The sequence below is a fragment of the Otolemur garnettii genome, unplaced genomic scaffold (genome assembly GCF_000181295.1).
Source record: "Otolemur garnettii isolate 467f Iridium unplaced genomic scaffold, OtoGar3 scaffold00152, whole genome shotgun sequence".
NCBI lineage: Eukaryota > Metazoa > Chordata > Mammalia > Primates > Galagidae > Otolemur > Otolemur garnettii.
In genome coordinates, this window is record NW_003852547.1 from 4,171,658 (window position 1) to 4,180,283 (window position 8,626).

Here is an 8,626-nt window from a genome sequence, read left to right on the forward strand (position 1 = left end):
TTGTGTTTGGCACGCCCAGGCTGGATTCAAACCGGCCAGCTCTGGTTTATGTGGCTGGAGCCTTAGTCGCTTGAGCTACAGCGCTACAGGTGCTGAGCCCCCATCATTTTCTTTTTTTTTTTTTTAAAACAACCAAACTCTGATCACCTAGAAGGGCAGGTGCCATACTCCAGAAGAGGCTATAAGACATATATGTCCACTTGAGAGTACATGTTGGCACCTGAGACAGGACTTGGTCTGAGACTTCGCATTCACTGGTCAGACCCTCTGGCATCAAGGACCTGAACCTTAGTACCTTCAGGTCGTAGGGGGCAGGTTCCTGGTAGGCACCTCCATACCCGAAGACCCTTGCTCCTCCTCTCCAGCCAACATCCTGCCTACTGGCCCCCTCCTGCCTGCACAGGGCTCCTCCCTGGCTGCCACAGCTGGTTTCCTCTGCCTCTCAGCTCCATTCTGCCCCCTTTGCAGAGCTTCTTTCACATCAATGTTGGCTTTCCAGAACTCTCCAACTCGCTTCATGCTCATCACTTTGACATCTTTGTTCACACCTGGCCTCCCCACACACTCACCACACTCGAACTGACCTTAGCATTCTCTCCCAAACCTCTTCCTCTCCTTGCCCCTATCCCAGGGACAACCCACTGTCCCGGTCACCCAGACCTGCTTCTTGGACTCATCCCAGATACCACTTCCTTCCTACCCCATGCCCTTTGTGGTCCAAACCCTCCCTCCTGTCCCACTAGGGTCCCTCCCTTGCCTCCTCCCTGATCTCCTGGCTGCCAAGTCTGTTTTCACAGACCATGACTACACCCATTTATCTTCCTTCAGGGTTCCGCCTCCTCTAGGAAGTCCTCCCTGACTTCCTCCTCTGCCTCCCCAACCCCCACCTCCATCTCTGTTCCTGATCATCTTCTAGCTTTCCTGGTTTGGGGAGTGGGTTGTAGGCAGGATGTATTTTTCCCCACCCTGATTCAGGAAAGAGATATTGTTCTAAGAGCTGGGCCCCATAATGGTCTTTTAGAAACCCTTAGAGGCCAATGAGTAGGATCCAGGTGGCCTTCCTGAGGCAGCCTCCACCTGGTGTTGACCAGCCCTGCCCAGGAGGGAAGTGGGCTGAATGAAGGGTAGAAGATTGCCTAATCTGTGGCCTGGAGAATCTGCTGGGTCAACAAGTGACAAAGGGGAAGTGGAGCAGAAGGGAAGTGGGACATGGGCTTGGCTGAGTGGGCTGTGTCCCGCTGCCGCCATGCAGCCCTTAGCTTTCCTTTTCTGTATCTGTGCCATGTAACCTTCCTGAGCCTCACCCCTCTTAGAGCCAGGAGTGTACCACTCTAGATGAGCACCTGGAGAAAGAGTGTGAGTCTCCTATGTGATTTTATATTTTCCAGCAGGCAAGCAAAAGATAAGCACAAAGAAAGAAATCAGGTGGCTCGGTGCCTAGGGCTCAAGTGGCTAAGGCACCAGCCACATACACATAAGGTGGCAGGTTTGAATCCAGCCCCGGGCCACCAAACAACAATGATGGCTGCAACCAAAAAATAGGTAGGCATTGTGGCAGGCGCCTGTGGTCCCAGCTACTTGGGAGGCAGAGGCAGGAGACTCACTTGAGCCCAGGAGTTGGAGGTTGCTGTGAGCTGTGATGCCACGGTACTCTATCCAGGGGAATAGCTTGAGGCTCCGTCTCAAAAAAAAAAAAAATGAAAGAAATCAGGTAAAATTAATTATAGTAACGTATTTTATTTAACCCAATATATTTAAGAGTGTATCATTTTAATATGTGATCAATATTTAAAAAGTCTTGAGGGATTTAATATTCATTTTATTTTATTTTTTTCAGAGACAGAGTCTCACTTTGTCGCCCTTGGTGAAGTGCTGTGGCATCACATCTCACAGCAACCTCTAGCTCTTGGGCTTAGGCGATTCTCTTACCTCAGCCTCCTGAGTAGCTGGGACTACAAGTGCCCACCACAATGCCTGGCTATTATTTTGTTGCAGTTTGGCTGGGGTTGGGTTTGAACCTGCCACCCTCGGTGTATGGGGCTGGTGCCCTACTCACTGAGCCACAGGCGCTGCCCTCTGGTGTGAATTTTATATTCACAGTACTTCTTACCTGTCACAAATATTCTGACATATTTTAAATACTTAGTAGCCTCATGTAGCCAGTGGCCATGAGTGTCAAACTGCTTAGGGCTAGACTTCCTTGACGAATGTTCCAGAGTGTCTGCAAAATTCTAACATTTAATTACTGGAGCTCTATGCTTGGAAAGTTGGAACATTCTAGAATCATATGATTCAAATAGTCTGTAACTCACACTGTAGGCTCCCTTGGGTCCAATAGTCTGTGACTCCAACATTCTAAGAATCTGTGATTCTAATACTTCAGTCTTCAGAGTCTGATTTCGATCGGGGTCAGCAAACTCTGGCATGTTGCTTGTTTTTGTAAATAAAGTTTTATTGGAACAAAGCCATGCACATTCCTCTATGGAGGCTTTTGTGCTGTGGGGACAGAGCTGAGTCATTGTTACAGACCTCAAGTGACCTCTTAACTGGCAAAAATGAAAATATTTACTGTCTGGGCCTTGACAGCAATTGTTTACTGTTCCTTGGTCTAGATAATCAAAGAGTCTAAGAATGATGGTGGTTTCACTGGTGCTTCCTTTATGGTTGTGCTTTGTGACTTGCACATATGTTAAGACATCCTTTTCCATGCATCATATATCACATAATATACATCATTTTATATTATACTATTCAAAAGAGAAAGAAAAACTTCGGCTCCCCCATCTTAGACACTCATCCTGTCAGGTTCCTATAATTTCATTAGGTTGAACTCTATGAAATGGCCAAAGGTGAGGTGAGGGCGTCTAATTATTTACTTATTGCTCTTGAAAATTGTGGTAAGGACGGCGCCTGTGGCTCAGTGAGTAGGGCGCTGGTCCCATATACTGAGAGTGAGGGTTTGAACCCGGCCCTGGCCAACCTGTAACTAAATAAATAAATAAATAAGCAAGTTAAAAAAAATGGAAAAGAAAAAAAGAAAATTGTGGTAAAATGCACCCAACATAAAATTTCCCATCAGTAGCATTTTCCACCTTCACAATGTTGTGCAACTGTTACTGTTATTCAGTTCCAGAACTTTCTCACCACTCCAAAAGGAAATTCTGTACCCATGGATCAGTCATTCCCTACTTTCTACCCCCTTCACCTCTGGTAACCACTGAACTGCATTCTCACTTCTTATGGATTTGCTGAATTTCAACCTTTTTTGATCTACAAAAATGGCAGTTTTATAGGGGTAGACTTAATAACCTAGGAGGTTCTCATGCAAAGAACTAAAAATAGCCAGTGAGTTGAGGGACTGGTACTCAGCATTTCACGGGTGGGTGCTGGTGGTGGTGGTGGTGGTAGTGGTGGCTGAGAGAGAAACTGTCCCCTCCTCCCCTCGCTGCATGCACACAAACTGCCCTCTCTCCTGCCTTCTGAGGCCTGTAGAAACCCTGTCCTTGGCCCACCACAAACCCCAGACCCCTAGGTGAGAGCCTCTGCTCCAGGAGCACCAGAAACATTTGCCTCCCAGAATCTGAGAAACTTATGCCCAAAAACTTGGTGGCTAGAGTTTATTAAGATCAAGTCATCTGAGAAACAGACGCTCAGGCCAGAGACAGTTCAGGCAGCCTCCCTCTCTAGGTTTCTTCTATGACAGTCTTTTTTGCCAGGGCGGGTTCCCACAGGGGCCTGGGGCTGGCAGGATGTGGGAGATGAGGAGGTCTCCCAAGACAGACAGCGGTGGGAGGGGACGAGGAGATGTTGTCTCTACCTCCCCCCCTAGGTCCAGGGTGAAGCTGAGCCAGGACAGGGTCACCCAGAGAGGACACGGGAGATGCCTCTAGTCAGATAGCAAGTCCTGGCCTCTTGCCTCATATACTACTTCCTCTAACAACATGAATTTATTCTCTAAAACAACAAGAGAGATGTACAAACATATCCCCTCAATCCCTAAGCGTGCACCAGGAGAAGCAGAAACTCCGAGAACTGCTGAATAGAGAGGTTCAGATCTGGAGTGGGAGCCACTTCCTCTTGCCAAGGCTGCATTGTGTGGGTGTGTATTTTAAGAATTTATATTATATCCTTTGTTGCTGTTAACTTTGCAAACACGCACACAGCCTATCCTACGTGCTAAGTGCTCTTATTAGTGTTTTCAGTCTGCTCAATGCACGTTGCAACTTTCCATTTCACAGATGAGGAAAGTTGAGGCTCAGAGGGGTCAACAAAGGTGGATCTGGAATACAAATCTTGTCATTCTGGCCCTTGAGTCCTTGTTCTTAGCCACCATGCTGTACTGAGAGAGCAGATTGAGAATAACTATGGGCTAACAGCCTTCCATTTTATAGATGGAAAGTTGAGGCCCAGAGTGGGGATGGGACGTGTTGGTGTTTTGTCTACTATTGAGGCCTCAGGCCCTGCACTCAGCTGCCAGTGGGGACCACGTGTGCCTGAGCTGTCTTCTTTGGGGCACATGAGGGGGGAGGAATATCTTACATGTCCTTTGTGGCTCTGCAGATGGCCAAAGGGTAGCCTGGTGGTGGACAGTTGGTGCTCTGTGGGGAGACCTAATCCAGGCCAGGACCTCTAAGACCTTGAAGGACAAACTACATCCAGGTCTGACTTCCAGAAAGCTGGGACTTTGAAACTAGGGTTGGGGACACAGGGTCAGCTTTCCAGCCACTGGAGCCCTCTCTAACCTCACCAGCTACCCCATAATTTTGGGCTATGTGAGTCATGGGAAGAAGCCAGGACAAACACACCCTGGGGGTGGGAAAAGGTCATTCCTGTTTTTTCCTGCTCATGAAGTTTCATTCACTAAAGCCCGTGAGGTGGCAGTGCCCAGAAGTGTCCAATAGAATTTCTGAAAAACAGGGTGGTTTCCAGGACTCCACCAGCTGGCAGATACAGCGGGGAGAAAACCCTAGACCTCCTGGGTCCCAGCCGGGAGCTGGGACTGTGATCCTGAGTGGTGTTTGGCCAAATTGGGAATCTTTTTGGAAGAGACGGTAAGGATGGAGAGAATGACGGAGGGAAGGAGGAAATGGAAAGGATTTCATGATCTTGGCCTCTTAGAATCATTACTTTCACAATCTAGAAGTCAGAACTAGAATTTGGGAAGTGGAATTTTATTACCACCACACTGGAATCTACATTAGAATTCCAGAGTCTCAGAATTAGCTTGAGCAGCCCAATATCAGAGTTTCTGTTAAAGGATCCAAACAGGTCAGGTGCAGTGGCTCATGCCTGTAACCCTGACACTTTTTTTTTTTTTTTCAGTTTTGGGCCGGGGCTGGGTTTGAACCTACCACCTCTGGTATATGGGGCTGGTGCTCTACTCCTTTGAGCCACAGGTGCTGCCCTACCCCTGACACTTTGGGAGGCTAAGGTGGGAGGATTGCTGAGCCCAGGACTTTGAGGCTTTAGTGATCTGTGATCCTGTACAGAGATGTACAGGAAACAGCCTCTCTCAAAATGCCAGGGATTCCTATAGCTTCTGGAAAATCCACCAGACTGTACTATGCCCAGTGAACAAGCCCTTCAATTCAGAGCTTCTCTCTTTTCTTTTTTTCTTTCTTTCCTTCTTTTTTCGTTCTTTCTCTTCCTCTCTTCCTTCTTTCCTTCTTTCTTTAATTTTTTTTTTTTTTTAGACACAGTCTCACTCTGTCACCCAGGCTAGAATGGTGGTGTCATAGCTTACAGCAACCTCAAACTCTTGGGCTCAAGAGATCCTCTTATCTCAGCTTCCTGAGTATCCCGAGTAGCTGGGACTATAGGCACCGTTCACAATGCCTGCCTGTTTTTTCTATTTTTAGTAGAGATGATATCTCACTCTTGCTCAGGCTGGTCTCAAGCCCCTGAGCTCAAGCAATCCTCAGGCCTTGGCCTCCCAGATTGCTGGGATTATAAGCATGATCCACTGTACTTGGCCTAACAATTCCATTTCTTAATTTATTTTGATGTATAACATATATACAGAAAAGTACACAAGTCATGACCGGGCTGTTCGAACAATCTTCATAAGATGATCACACCCACAGAACCAGCACACGGGCCAAGCACCAGCATAAGCCTATCCCCAGAAGCTTCTGGAGACCTTCCCAATCACTCCCCACCCCCACCAAGGGTAATAAATCCTGGCTTCTAACACCATAAAGACCTTTTCTTATTTTTGAACTTCATATGAATGAAATCAACATTATATCATGAAATCCATCCCTTTTGTTCCAGAATATTACGGGGGTACAAATGTTTTGGTCACATGAATTGCTTTGGAGGATTTCAATCCTCAATTTGAGTCAAAATTATACCATCTGGCTGGACACCATGGCTCATGCCTGTATAATCCCAGCACTGGGTGAGGCCAAGGCAGGAGGATCACTTGAGGTCAGGAGTTTGAGATCAGCCTGAAGGAGAGCAAGACCTTGTCTCTACTAAAAATAGAATAGTAGCTGGGCATTATGACCTGTGTCTGTAGTGCCAGCTACTTGGGAGCCTGAGGCATGAGGATCTCTCCAGTCCAAGAGTTTGAGGTTGCTGTGAGCTACGACACCACCGCACTCTACCCAGGATGACAGAGTGAGACTCTGTCTCAAAAAACAATTATGCTATCCATGTTCTTGCATGTGGCTTGCTCTTTCTCACTGTGCAGGTTATTCCACTGTGGGAACATAGCATGAAGTGCTCATCCTCTCTGATGTCGGTGACTGGATAGTTTCCCATCTTGGGCTGCTGTGAACCTTCTGGTACATGTCTTTTAGTGAGGATTTGTGTGCTTTTCTGGGGGGAGGCAGATTCCTGGGAGAGGAATCCTAGTTTAGCTTCAGTAGCTTCTGCTCCACGGTTTCACAGAGCAAAAGTTTTAGCACCCCTGGCTGATACACAAACACACACGTACCAGGAGGTACACACTGGGGTGCTTGCAGTCACCAAAACTGAGAGATCTAAGTGACTTCTCAGCCTCTCTGTGCCTCAGTTTCCTTTTCCACTCACCAAATACTGATTGAGCCCCTGTGGTGCTACAGACTGTTCTAGATGCCACAAGATACAGTAGAGTACAAAGCAGGGAGGAGCTGATTTTCTCAGAATGGGCATAATAATCTTGATGGTCTGAAAAATACAGATAATAATAGTTACTTCCTATGATTGTTATGAGTGTTATGCCTGGTATATAACAGGTGCTCCATAAATGCCATCTACTATTTTATTTTATTTATTTATCATTATTGCAGAGAAGAGATGTGACTGGAACAGATGGGAAAAGGGTGAAGGAGAAGGCACAGTACTTACAGGAACTGCAGTACCACTTGCCAAGCTGCTTCAAGAACTTTTCATTTATTAGCTCATTTATTTATTTACTTATTGAGACTGAGTCTGACTCTATCATCCTGGGTAGAATACCATGGTATCATAGCTCACAGCAACCTGAAACTCTTGGGCTCAAGAAATCTTCTTCTTCTTCTTTTTTTTTTTTTTTTGAGACAGTCTCATTATGTCGCCCTTAGTAGAGTGCTATGGCATCACAGCTCACAGCAACCTCTAACTTTTGGGCTTAAGTGATTCTCTTGTCTCAGCCTTCCAAATAGCTGGCACTATAGGCACCCACCATAACACCCAGATATTTTTTTGTTGCACTTGTCATTGTTTCTTAGCTGGCCCAGGCTGGGTTTGAATCTGCCAGCCTTGGTGTATATTGCTGGTATCCTACTCACTGAACTACCGGCACTGCCCAAGAGATCTTCTTACCTAGCCTCCCAAGTAGCTGGGACTATAGGCACAAATCACAATGCCCAGCTACTCTTTCTATTTTTAGTAGAGACAGGGTCTTGCTCTTGCTCAGGCTAGTGTCGAACCCCTGAGCTCATGTAATCCACTTGCCTTGGCCTTCCAAAATGCTAGGATCACAGACATGAGCCACTGTGCCCAGCTCCATCTATCATTTTAATTATTATAAAGTAATGAGAATAGTGATTATGTTTAATACATAGATATATAAGCAGAGATGCTTCTCAACTTATGATGGGGTCACATCTCTACAAACCCATTGTAAGTTGAAACTTTTTTTTTGAGACAGAGTCTCACTCTGTTGTCCCAGGCTAGAGTGCTGTGGGGTCATAGCTTACAGCAACCTCAAACTCCTGGGCTCAAGCAATCCTCTTGCCTCAGCCTCCCTAGTATCTGGGAATATAGGTTCCAGCCTCCCAAGTAGCTAGGACTACAGATACAGGCCACAGTGCCCAGCTAGTTTTTTTTATTTTTAGTAGAGACAGGGTTTTGCTCTTGCTCAGGCTGATCTCGAACTCTTGAGCTCAAGCAATCCGCCGGCCTGGACCTGTCAGAGTGCTAGCAGGCCATAAATTGAAAATGCATTTAGTCATTTAGTACACCTGACCTACTGAACATTATAGCTTAGCCTAGCCTACCTCAAATGTACTGAAAATAATCATACTAACCTATAGTTGAGCAAAGTCATGTAACACAAACCCTATTTTATAATATAGTATTGACAGGCTTGGTAGCTCATGCTTATAATCCCAGAATTTTGGAAGGCCAAGGTGAGAGGATCTCTTTTTTTTTTTTTTTT

At 46.2% G+C, this 8,626-nt stretch overlaps 1 protein-coding gene across 1 annotated transcript in view; it reads left to right on the forward strand.

The window, feature by feature from the left end:
• The first annotated feature begins 4,885 nt into the window (after nt 1-4,885).
• Nucleotides 4,886-8,626, forward strand: part of C5AR2 (complement component 5a receptor 2) — a 9,067-nt gene continuing 5,326 nt past the window's right edge. The window contains exon 1 of the mRNA XM_003799552.3: nt 4,886-5,051. The gene's annotated coding sequence lies outside the window, so the exon portion shown is untranslated. The remainder of the gene's footprint in view (nt 5,052-8,626) is intronic.